Source organism: Eptesicus fuscus, chromosome 3, assembly GCF_027574615.1.
Source record: "Eptesicus fuscus isolate TK198812 chromosome 3, DD_ASM_mEF_20220401, whole genome shotgun sequence".
NCBI lineage: Eukaryota > Metazoa > Chordata > Mammalia > Chiroptera > Vespertilionidae > Eptesicus > Eptesicus fuscus.
The window spans coordinates 38,318,126-38,331,763 of record NC_072475.1 but is presented as its reverse complement, the minus strand read 5'-3'; the positions used below and the strand labels follow the sequence as shown (position 1 = coordinate 38,331,763).

The following is a 13,638-nucleotide window of genomic DNA, read 5'->3' as shown; positions in this document are numbered from 1 at the left end:
ATTCTTCAATTCCTCAAATGCTCTTATTGCTTACTAATGTATAGCTTTCAACTTAATATTTGAGAGGGTTATTTTAGCTATTTGCTTTTTATAATTTTTTGAGACACTGACTGAGGAACTCTATTTGGAAATCTTTATAAGATATAAAAGTTTTTCAAGTGTGTAGTGTATTTCAAAGTATGCTACCCTAATTTCCATTTTCTTGATTTCAGTTCTAGAAATATTGGCAGAAAAAGTAAAAAGCTGACAGCTGGGTATAAGGATATTACAAGATGATTCTAATTATCTAAAATGTTTCTTTTAAGAGAACAGTTGCTACTAAATATTTCATTGCTAACATTTGGCTTAAGCCATAGCTACATGTATTCTATGGCATAGTGAATCTGAACTCTGCAGCTGGTGGTTGATTTCCATCAACACCTAAAGACTGAAGTCTAAACTTTGGAAATCAAGCTTTAAAAAATATGATGGAAACCCACTGAATACTTATACATATATACCCTTTTGTCTTAATTGTTACAGAATTGGATGTTACCTACATAAACATCAGTTGAGTTTAACTTTTAAAAAGTATTTGTGGCTACCCCAATAGGTCCCAAATTTCTGCAAGAGATACAAATAAGTATCACAAAGCAGAGTATAGGAGGTGGTTATGAAACTGAAAGACAGTTTAATACCCAGTAATTAGTTCCTGCTTTGGGTGACTAGGTATTATTAAAATAGGACTGATGAAAAAGTTTATTAAAATATTGTTTCTCCCCAAAATGATAAAAGTTACTATGTGATCAGGGGGATGAGGGGGAGAGTGAAGCTTAAAAAGGAATGTGTGTGTGTGTGTGTGTGTGTGTGTGTGTGTGTGTAATTTTACTGTGATATTGTACTTTTCCTGTAAAGTTCAAAATCAGAAGGGAAGCCAGATTTCTTGGGTACAAATCTCAAGTCTATACTTACAAGCTGAGTAATTATAGGCAAATGCTTAATAATAAGAGACCTATTTTCTCACTGAAAAATGAGACTAATCACTCCTTCCTTGCATTCTTTATTGGATTGTTAAATCACATGACAAACATTTATTACACAATTATTCCGTGCCAGGATTATGATAGAGGGACAAGATAAATCCTTGACCTCAAGAGGCTCATAGTCTATTGAGGAAGACACATATGTAAGTAAGCAACACTTAGTATGTGTTTGTTGTAATAAATAGAACCTAGGGAAATACAGAGGAGGGAGAGACCCACTCCACCTAGGAGAACGAGTCCAGGAATACTGTATACAGATTATCAGAAGCTGAAGATAGTGTGCCAGGTCCACAGTTATTGGGTAGAAGCAGTCATAATAAAAGGGGCTCTGAGCGCCAGGAACAACACGGCACAAGCAGCACAGGAGTCTAGAAAGGCCTAGGTAAGTCTGAGGCACTTCAAAATGGCTGGGTTGTAAGGTGTTCAGTGAGGAAAAAATATAAAAAACACATGCATACAGAAATATGGCCTGGTACCAAACTATGAGGAGAACTACAGTAAATTGATGAGCTTGCACTTTATTCCAAGGTCAGTGTTCCTCAAATCCTTGTCCTGGGATCAGATGCATGAGGACCAAGAATGGGAAGGCTTGTTAAAATGCATATTCCCAGGCACATGGATCAACTGAATCAGATTTTGTAGGGTCTGAGTAACTCACTTTCTCTCCCCCCCCCCAATTTCATTGCTTTTTATTAAACATGTTCTTATTGACTTCAGAGAGAGGGAGAGAGGGATAGAAACATCAATGATGAGTGAGAATCATTGATCGGCTGCCTCCTGCACGTACCCTGCTGGGGATCGACCGGGAATCCAACGTTGATCTCCTGGTACATGCATGAGTCAACCACTCAACCACTGAGCCACACCGGCCAGGCTGGGTAACTCACATTTTGACAGGTTCCCCCAGGTGATTCTTATATACCCAAGGCTTGAGAAGCAGCAACGCAGGCGATAAGGAATTACTGAACTTTAATTTTTTATTTTTTGGGTGATACTTTGGCAGTTGTGTAAAAGCAGTGTCAATCTCTCTCTTCTACAGAACCTATTTATTATAGCACATTCACAAAATCCCTCTAGTTACTTACATGTCTGCTAATTTTGGCAGCAGTGTGGAAAGTAAAAGAGAAAAGTGGATTGATTGGGATCTGCAGCAATATGGAAAGGAGGAAACTAAGGCAGTGACTATGAAAGGATGGAGGTGGCATCAGGAGACATGTCTAAGAAGAAAAACCCAAAACTTGATGATCAGTTGGAGTTGATAGGTCAGAGTCAAGATCAACAGAAATTTCTAACTTAGGCAAGTAATGTTATTAACAGAAAAGGATCATACAAAATAGAACTGTGAAAACATTTTGAATTCTGGAAATCTAAGTGTAAGATATTAACAAGGTTTCTTTCTAGAGTGCTTCCCACACTTCTTTTCTTAATTTAGATGTAGATTGTATTCAGATTTCTTTCAATGTAAAAGTAATTCATGCTTACAGAAATTCATTCACTTAAATACTAACTGAAGTGCCTATTAATTTCTAGGACTGTGCTCTGTACCTACTCGAAATACAGTGGTGCACAGAAGAATGAGGAAAACAAATTAGTGAAAAACATGCCTGAAGCAACCATTATTACCATTTTTTAATGTATTCTTTTACAGCTTTTTCCCCCTATACATATTGGCTTATAAGTTGTGCTCAAATAGTATAGTAACTTTCTATTTTGCTATTTTCACTTCAAAAATATATCCTCTAATTACTGTAAACTCTTCATAAACAATAGCCTTCTATGACTACCTATTGCTATGGGAGATACCAGCAGCTTACTTGTTGAATATTTAAACTGTTTTAAAATTTCCACTATCCTATATAATAAAAGACTAATATGCAAATTGTCCCCTCAGGAGTTGAACCAACTGTGAGTTCAACCGCTCACTATGACATGCGCTTACCACCAGGGGGTGGCGCAGAATGAAGGTAGGCCCCAGCCAGCAGCTGGGGGAAGGAAGGCCCTGATCGGCCCTGATCACCGGCCAGGCCTAGGGACCCTACCAGTGCACGAATTTCGTGCACCGAGCCTCTAGTTATATATAATGCTGCAAATGGACATATGAGATTAAAATATGTTAATTTTAAAGGCACAAAAATTGCTGACTTGCTTTCTAAAAGGATTAAAACAATTTAGACTGCCAATAGAAATACCTGAGCAAGCACATTTCATGGCACCTTCACCAGCAGCACCACCATCAGAAAAAACTTACTGCTAACTGAAAAAGTAAAACTTTGTCATTGCATTTAAAAGTTTTACTTCTGTGATTATCTATCTATAAAGTTGGGGAGATTCCACTGGGCTGAGGGAGGGGTCCAAGCTAGACAACAGGCTCCCCAGCTCAGGCTTCCAGTTCTGCTGTAAAAACCAACAGAGATTGTGGCTAAGACATAGTCTGTTGGAGTCCCAGGCAGCTCCTCTTAAAAGGTTTGTGTACGGACTTACTCGAACTCACTCCCCCTGAGCTCCAGCTGGGACAGCAGCTTGAAAGGCACCAGGGAGACATATGATGAGGAAATGAACTGTCTGGCAGGAGGGCAAGAGCTGTGTGTGTGTGTGTGTGTGTGTGTGTGTGTGTGTGTGTGTGGCGGGGGAGGGGCATGCACACAACTTTCTGCCATACAAAAGTGCTATCAGAGGCCCCTTTCTGAGACCCCTTCCCCCATCTTCCTACAGAGCTGGCAGGTGGGAGCCATAACTGAGTCTTCATTTACATGGCTCACACTGTTTGCCCACCGTGGTGATTCCCTGAGACCCCACTCAACTTGCTGACCCACCCAAGCTGATTCCAGTGGTTTTTCCATATGAATAGCCTGTCTCCATTCATGTTTCAGATTTTCCTAAAATCTCTCAAATAAACAGCATGTGGCCTCAGTGTGCCTTGTTCCTCTCACTAAGTGGCCCAAAGCCTGGCACTAGCAGCAGCCAGCCTTGGTTCCCACCTTGGCCTCCACCTGGCACTTCCAAGCACAGCACAAGCAGCAGCCATTTGTAGCCCATGCCAGGTGGCCCTGAGCAGAGCACAGGCAGTGGCTGATCTTCGCCTACACTTCCCAGGAGGCTCTAGAGCCAGTGCACCCAGTGGACAGCTTCAGACCATGTCCAAGCATCACCCAACTGCCTCCACAAGTGACACACTCAAGGGGCAGACTCAGCAGGCACCAGAGCCCTGCTTAAGTAAGTCCTACTCTGTGGCGTGGGCCCTTGCACAGCTGATCCTCCTCCACAGTGGTCAGTGGTTGCAGCTGATCGGCCTGGGGGTAAATCCCTCCCATTGACGTGCCAGCAGCAATCAAGGCTCAACTACAACAGAAGGGTGTAACAGCTCACATGTTGGGTAAGGAGGAGGCACACTTGGAGTGCCCAACTTGGAACCTATAGAACACCTACTACATTAGGCCACTGTACCAAGCCTGGGAGGCATAGTAGCCCTACCTAACACACAGAAACAAACACAGGGAGGCTGCCAAAATGAGGAGACAAAGAAACATGTCTCAAATCAAAGAAAGAACAAAACTCCAGAGAAAAAACTAAAAAAATGAAGACAAGCAATCTACTAGACACAGAGTTCAAATCAATGGCAATAAGGATGCTCAAGGAACTTCAACAGCATAGAAAAGGACATGGAAACCATAAAAAAGAACCAGTCAGAGATGAAGGATACAGTAACTGAAATGAAGAATAATTTATAGGGAACCAACAGTAGAGTAGATGAAGCCAAGAACGATCAGCGATTTGAAATACTAGTATAAGGAAGCAAAAAACACCCAATCAGACCAGCAAAAAGAGAAAACAATTCAAAAAATAAAGATAGTGTAAGGAGCCTCTGGGACAACTTTAAGCATACCAACATTCATATCATGGGGGTGGTGGAAGAAGAAGAGAGTGAGCAAGAAATTGAAAACCTATTTGCAAAAAAATGACAGAAAACTTTCCTGACCTGGTGAAGGAAATAGACATACAAGTCTAGGAAACACAGAGAATCCCAAACAAGATGAACCCAAAGAGGCCCACACCAAGATGCATTATAATTAAAATACAAAAAGGTTAAAGACAAAAAAAGAATCTTAAAAGCAGCAAGAGAAAAGCAGTTAGTTACATACAAGGGAACTCCCAGCTGATTTCTCAACAGAAACTTTGCAGATCAGAAAGGAGTGGCAAGAAATACCCAAAGTGATGAAAAGCAAGGACCTACAACCAATATTACTCTTCTCAGCAAAGCTATCACTTAGAAACAACAACAATAAAACATATAAAGAGCATCCCAGAAAAAAAAAAAAGCGAAAGGAGTTCATCACCACCAATCCATATTACAAGAAATGTTAAAGGGTCTTCTTTAAAATGAAAAAGAAAATAGATCAAAAGTATAAACATTAAAATAGAAATACATATCTATCAACAATTGAATCTAAAAAACAAAATAAACAAGCAGAATAAAAACAGACTCATAGATACAGAGAACATTTTGATGGTTGCCAGATGAGAAAGCTGTTGGGGGATGGGTGAAAAAGGTGAAGGGATGGGGAAGTACAAATTGGCTATTACAGAAAATCACGGGGATGTAAAGTACAGCATAGGGAATAGAGTCAATAATATTCTAATAACTATGTATGGTGTTAGATGGGTACGAGATTTATTGAGGTTATCACTTAGTAAGTTAAATAATGTCTGATCACTAGGGTGAACACCTGAAACTAACATAATAATGTATGTCAATTGTAATTGAAAAATAAAAAAAATGATTTAAATAAAAAAAAGAAAATGATTTTTACTACTAATATTTATAACTATAAAAATGACAGTTTGAAAACATAAATTTTTCTTCCTCTGCTGTCATGTATGGTTTGATTTCAGATTGAGCTTTATAGCAATACCTAATTTCAATAGTTTTCCCTACAATATTTCCCATTAATGCTACTTTACATTTGATAATGCACTCCATAGTCTATATTCACAGAATAGTTACTTATTTAGTAAAAAGAACTCCAACGTTTTTGCACTTGCAAGACATTAACTTCTTAAGGAAAAAACAAATATAATTCACTTGCTTTTAGGTAAAGGCAGTAAATTGCTTCAAGATGGAATACTACTTTCAGCTCTACCCCTGCAGTAAGTCCATCAGAAAATTACTTGGAAAAGTACAATCTCTAAAAGAAAAATAAGCTACAGAAATATGCTTAGCTTGTTGAAAGTAAGTATATACCCCAACAGTTTGCTGGTTAAAAATCATTCAAAAGTTGAAGGTGAGTAATTTGAACATTTATAGAAACAACAAGTCAATAGCAAACACCATTAGTTTCCGATCAAGGACAATGATTTTTGTCAACCATGAACGTATTTGCACAACAGAGGATACATCTAGAAAAAAAGGCTTACTATGCCTCTGGAATTATGTTCCCAACATTACACTTTTTCTAATAACCATCTAGTGCAGGGGTCCTCAAACTTTTTAAACAGGGGGCCAGTTCACTGTCCCTCAGACTGTTGGAGGGCCGGACTATAGTTAAAAAAAACAACAACTATGAACAAATTCCTAAGCACACTGCACATATCTTATTTTGAAGTAAAAAAACAAAACGGCAAAAACACCCCATGTGGCCCGCGGGCCGTAGTTTGAGGATGCCTGATCTAGTGGGATGAGTTACCTAGGGAAAATATGGGACATATTTTCCTAGAAGTCTTTAACAAGGACAGTGGCCAGAGGCTATTAGGAGTGTTGTGACAGGTTTGCTGGCCTTTACAACCCTGACAACTGGTGTGCAATGGATGACCTACACTCCAGGCCTGTCAGTTATTAAATTGCTCTCAGTGCTAGTAAGTAAATGGTCATGCATGCAGTAAGTCTGAGTCTCCAGTCACTGGTGGTTTCAGAAAAAAAAAAAAAAAATTTCCAGTCCATTTTTTTCTGATGGCAGCATGTCTTGACCACAGAATTTCACATAAGGACCTTTAAAACATGTGCAAATTTAGCCCAGCTGGTGTGGCTCAGCGGTGGCACGTCGACCCATGAACCAGGAGGTCACGGTTCAATTCCCAGTCAGGGCACATGCCTGGGTTGTGTACCTGGGTTGTGGGCTGGATCCCCAGTGGAGGATGTGCAGGAGAAAGCCAATTGATGATTCTCTCATCACTAATGTTTCTTTCTTTCTCTCCCTCTTCCTTCCTCTCTCTCTAAAATCAATAAAAACATTTTTAAATGCATACAAATTTATAAACAGGCAGATAAAACTATTTTAGCTTCTGAAAATACCACAAACTGAGATAAACTATCCTCCAAGAAGTGGCTTGCTTTCATCTTCTATGAAATCAGAAATAGACTTTATGTTTTTATTTTACTTTTTATTGATGAGAGGGAGAGAGAAAAGAGAAAGAGATTTGTTGTCCCATTTATTTATGCATTCATTGGTTGCTTCTTGTATGTGCCCTGACTGGGGATTGAACCTGCAACCTTGGCGTATCTGGATGATGCTCTAACCAACTGAGCTACCCAGCAAGGGCTAGAAATAGAGTTTATACTCATAGAGTTTGGTAGTTGTAAAGGACCTTTGAAATTTTGCAGGTGAAGAAACAAATGCTGAAAGGTTAAGATCTAAGACCAAACAGCTAGTTAATAGTTCAATACAGAACCCAGATTTTCAGATTTCTGATCCAGTGTTCTTTTCACCCTAGCATAAGCCTCCCCTTAACCTATCAATCTTTGTAAAAAATGTCTCCAAATACCAATAAAAATATATAACTAGTTAACAACTTTCAGAAAAGTATTTCTTATATGCTTCAAATCTATACTTAATAAATGATGAACTAAGACTGGCACATAGCAATTTACCTGCTTTTCAGATAGTTTAAAGAATATAGCTTGCCCTAACCGGTTTGGCTTTGTGGATAGAGCATTGGCCTGTGGACTGAAGGGTCCCAGGTTCGATTCCGGTCCAGGGCATGTACCTTGGTTGCGGGCACATCCCCAGTAAGAGGTGTGCAGGAGGCAGCTGACCCATGTTTCTCTCTCATCGATATTTCTAACTCTCTATCCCTCTCCCTTCCTTTCTGTAAAAAACCAATTTTTTATATATATATTTATATATATATATACATATATATTTATATATATATATATATTTTTAAAGAATATAGCTAGTAAATAATAGAAAAGTATTCTGATTCTCAGTTATGATTGTACTCCAAAAACATCAATGCTTACTGATTACCTACATTTGGGCATCATGCTAGGTGCTGAGGAAATAAGAATACATACAGCTCTGCTGGTGTGGCTCAGTTGGTTGAGTGTAGTCCCATGCACCAAAGGTTGCTAGTGTGATTCTTAGACAGGGCACATGCCTGGTTTTTGGGCTTGATCCCCAGCAGGGGCATGTAGAAGGCAGCAGATTTATGTTTCTCCCTCCCTCTCCCTTCTATTCCCTCTAAAATCAATAAAACCACATTTAAAAATATTGAATACAAACATGGCTTCCTCCTATTAAAAAATTTATGCTTAAAATTATCTTCATAATATTGCCTTAGATTTTTATAGTATCTTATAGTATAAGATATATCTCCCCACTGAGTCTCATTAACTCCTGGTGAGTTAGGCAAAGAAGTGATCAGAGCAGAATAATTCTGTCCTAATGCAGCTTTTTTCACATTGCAACACTGACTTCTTTGGTTTCCACTACACAAATATTTAAACTCATAAGTGTACCAGGTAAGCCTGGTTTGTAAGAATTCTTACCCTTTTTTAAATCCCATGTTTATTTCAAATGGCAATGCTGGCCCTGATACAAAGATTCCTTTGTTAACAATTGCAATTATATGCTAAAAGTTACTAGAACTTAACCTCTTATAAAAGAGTGTAATTTAGATAAATTATCAAGCTAACTACTAAAATGATACAGAAGAAATGAATATTTAATTTTCAGGCCAAATACAAAAAATGTTATTCTTGTATTAGATATAAGTTTAAAATAATGATGATCATATATACATTATTTCTTAAATAATTTTATACACTTTGGGATCATTTAAATTGTCTCATTAATTAATTATATGAGTTACTTGACAAGCAACATATTACAATTCCTATTGTATCAATGCCGAAAAAGAGGCAAGGATGTGATACAATCTTTCTCCTCTCCCCCATACACAAATACAAAGTAGCAGTTTGGTATTGGAATTTAGTTTCTCAGCCATCCAGATCAGAGTTCTATACAGCTTCATTTTAAAAAATATTAAACTTGAAGGAAAAGTTCTAAGCTACTACTTTTATTACAAACTTACAAACTTTTTATTGAAGCATTTTACCTTTAATTTCTTAATGGATTGATTTTAGAGAGAAAAGGGGAGAGAGAGAAACATCAATTTGTTATTCCACTTATTTACGCATTTATTGGTTGTTTCTTGTATGTGCCCTGGCCAGGATTGAACCTGCAACCTTTAGCGTATGGGGATGATTCTCTAACCAACTGAGCTACCTGGCCATGGAAGCATTTTAACCTTAAACTCCCCAAACTGTATAGTTAGGGAGAGGAGAAAGAACATCTAAAACTTCCTCAATCAGGATCAGTTGATTCATATAATAAAGGATTAAATGTGAATAAGATACATATCAGTATATTTCAGTTTGAGTCATCTTTAGAATGATGGAACTCTCAAGCCTTCAAGTTGAATCCTTAGACTTCAGTTTTGCCTCACATTTCTTATTTATACCCTAATACTTCAATTTCTCTTACCCACAGTTTTTAATTTTTATTATAGTATTTTCCCCCAAAAGGATTGTTAAAAAGATGTCCTATTAAACATAAACATAAGAACTGAGGCAAGTCAATTTAATTTATACAAAAATTATCAAGATATCAAGAAACTTCAGCAGAGGTATTATTACATTGTGTGCAAGGTTACTTCTAGGCATAATTATTTTCCAAGCAGGTTGACTAACACCTTGGTGTCTGACAATGGAATGGGATTCTAGTAAAATGAAACTAAAAGCCAGAGAGGTTTTTGGTCTCTCCTTAGTCACACCTGTAACACTAGCAGCCAGCAAAGTGGAAAATAGGATTTATTACACAACCGAGTATGTTATCTCAGCTAAGTTCATTCATTAGCTCTAATACCTCTGAAGGGGAACGGAAATGAACCTTTATTAAACACCTGATCCAGGATAAAAACTCTCTTGGATCCATATATCTCATTTAATTCAAAAAACAACAGCTCTATCGAGTAGCAATTACTCCCATTAAGCAGACAGGACATCTGTCCAAAGTCATCGTGCCACTAACTGTAAGAGCCAGACTTTCAATCAAGGAGCTTCAGATTCCAAAGTACTCATAGGATTTTAAGGCTAAAACACTAGTACCACATAAAGCATCAGTACAATTCCTTTGTGTTACATATGAGAAAACTGAGGTCCAAAGAGAATGAGACCTGCCTAAGTACACAACACTTATGGTGAAACTGGGATTTGAATTCAAGTCTCCTGATTTCCAGTGCAGTTAGTGCATAATAATGCTCTTTATTTCTGCGCACGCGCATGTGAGTGTGTGCGTGCGTGTGTGTTTGTCATTCTTTCCCCCACCCCCCAAAAAATATATACATATGTATATCTTTTTATTGATTTCGGAGAGGACGGGAGAGGGAGAGAGAGATAAAAACATCAATGATGAGAGAAAATCATTGATCGGCTGCCTCCTGCACGGGACCGCTTAAGGGGATGGAGCCCGAAACCGGGCATGTGACCTTGACCAGAATTGAACCCGGGACCTGTCAGTCCGCAGGCTGACGCTCTATCATCCACTGTCAAACCAGCTAGGGTGAGTGTCATTCTTGATATAATTTGCATGGAATTTATAACATTGCATCTCCAAATGAAATTCATATGTGTGACAAGTTCAGGGATGTACATTTTTAGTGACCAAAATTATTAAATGTATTTGGCAAGAATAAAAACTTAGTGTTTATAAATTATTACATATTGTAAAGTCAGCTGTCAATATGCTTATTTATTCAGTTAATAAAGGGCCTATTTTATACTGGCTACTGTGCATGGCAGTAAGAATACAACTGTATGTGAGATAAAAGGGGTCCCTATCCTCATGGAATTTACATCCTGGTGGAGGGTACAGACTAATAGGCAATTATAATGCAGTGAGTCAATGCTATGATGGTGAGAGTACAAGATGCTACGGGAACAGGAAGCAGGGACACCTAACCCAGACTAGACTTGTCCAAGGAGGTGATAATGAAAGATGAGTAGGAGTCAGCTAGTTAAGGATGGGGTATGGAGTGTACATATACTTTAGGAGGAGCTGTAGAAGGGAGGAGAAATGTACCTAGAGAAAGAAGAACCAAATCATACAGGTCCTTGAGAGCAAGGACTTTCCAATCTTGTCTACTAGAATTATCTGGGGAACTTTAAAAGCAAACAAACAAAACAGATGTCTGGGCTCCATCTGAAACCAATTAAATCAGAATTTCTGGGAATGAGACTGACACTGGTATTTTTCAAAAGGTAACCAGATGATTCTAATAACTAGCTAGGATTAAAAACCACTGTTTAAGCTATCCAGGGAATCAGAAATATATTGCAAAGAAAAGATTATATTAACTAACTAAACTTCTGTGGGTCCCTAGTTTCTTTATCTATTAAAAAGCAGGTTAGAAATGGTATGATATAGCAAAAGGAATCAGAAAACATTGGTTTTTATCAACAAGTCTGTCATTTGACACCTGTCTGGCCTTAGATTAATATATCATTTCCCAGAGATAGTAATACTGCCTTACTTATGGGATTGTTGTATAGCTCAGGATAAATAATACTTAACAGCTTGATAACTGTGCTAATAAAATATAAACCATGATATTACAAGATTTAGGCTGCTAAAGTTGCACAATTTTTAAGATCATAAATATTTTCACCAGAGATGAAATCATTTATGATGCTTCATTTAAAGAAGCAACCCTACATTGGCATTCAAGATACTAAATAATAAAATAAAGAACTGATTCTTTAAGGCTATTCTAGTTGTTAAAGGGATCAAATGGGGATTAAGTTAGCTCTTCAAATAAACAGATCAACAAAGTTAATGTCTTTTTTAAATGGTACTAGTGAATGTTTAAAAATCTTTATTCAATAAAGGGTACTAACAAGGAAAGTCACACACAAAGTAAACTGTTTTATGAAAAAAGTTATTATGATCTACATTATTATATAAGTATTTTATTTATTAAGTGTAGGTGTTTTTTTAAAAGGGAATATTTATTTGGGATGGAGAGGATCTTATCCTGACAGGAAGGAAGCGCTGCCTCCAGAAGGACTGTGCAACACACAGAACCAGGCAAAGCCACTGCTCTTTTACAGTCTCCTTTTTATATATACCTAGACCCACGAGAATATACACTTAAGTACAGTATTTATATTTAGCGACATCTCTTTAATGCTATATCCAATTTACTTATAATTTAAAAAAACTGATATAAAAACTGTTCTGCATGTATATGTGGTTCATTTTTAATTCTTCAACTAAAACTGATAGCAATGCCTTTCAAACTGTATACTCAGTGATATACTTCTGAAAAAACTTATTGATGAAATTTTATTTAATTTTATCTCAAAACACAAACTGAGAAAACTAAAAAGCAAGCAAGCAAACAAAAAACCCAACACACACACACACACACACACATCACTGGATCATCTTCAGATAAAAATGACACTGCAGAACAGTTCATCTGATCTTTACAATTTTCCAGAACATGTGAGGTTTAGATAGAGAGCTAGGCTGTCAACCAGAATTCAATAGTTCAGTTAAAAAAAAAAATCTTAAAACTTGAACACACAGACATATTAACAAATTCTTATGCTGTAGTTGCTTGTGTTCTAATTCATCCAAATTAAGTTGGCAGCATGGTATCCTAAGTATTTCCAGGTCTTTTCTTAACAGGCAATCCAGCACATAAATTTTGTACCGTGCAATAATGTAGGCAGATAACCAGAGAATCTACTTTCTAAGCAGGGAAACGTGCGACCAATACTGCCCGCAGTGGTTCCAATGCAGCCCGTAGAAAGCACCCGACTTGAGTTACCAGTTTACCTACCCAAGTTTTCTAGGGGTTCTCCCAGGCTTCTCAAACTACGATTCAAAACATTACACCAGCCCATGTTCTGCATGTGCACAAAGGCGCAGCGCTAAAATGAGGAAGCTTCACCCCCACCCAAAAAAAAAAAAAAAAAAAAAAAAAAAACTACCGAAATCACAGCTCTATTTCATTGAAGAATGTGCGGGCTGTTTGCTAAAAGCTTCCCCTTATTGCGCTCCCTTTCCCTGCAGGGAGCTGTGTAAACAGCTCTCCAGTTATTGACATCTAAGAAAGTAGCTTTCGATTCCCAAGTCTAGGAACCAGCCACCATCACCACCGCTCCTTTAGCATCCTAAAATAAACCACCGGGGCCGCGGTCACCGGCGCTGCCCGGGCTTCCCGAGCCACTTAGGGAGTTATGAAACCAGCATCACAGAAGAGACTTAGTAAAGACACCGACCACGAGACAATGCCTCACTCAGGTCTATGAATGAAACGATCCACACGTTTGACT

At 37.9% G+C, this 13,638-nt stretch overlaps 1 protein-coding gene across 1 annotated transcript in view; it reads right to left on the bottom strand.

Moving 5' to 3' along the window:
* The window catches only part of PIK3CA (phosphatidylinositol-4,5-bisphosphate 3-kinase catalytic subunit alpha), a 76,317-nt gene that overhangs the window by 61,687 nt on the left and 992 nt on the right, over window positions 1–13,638 (bottom strand). The window lies entirely within an intron of this gene.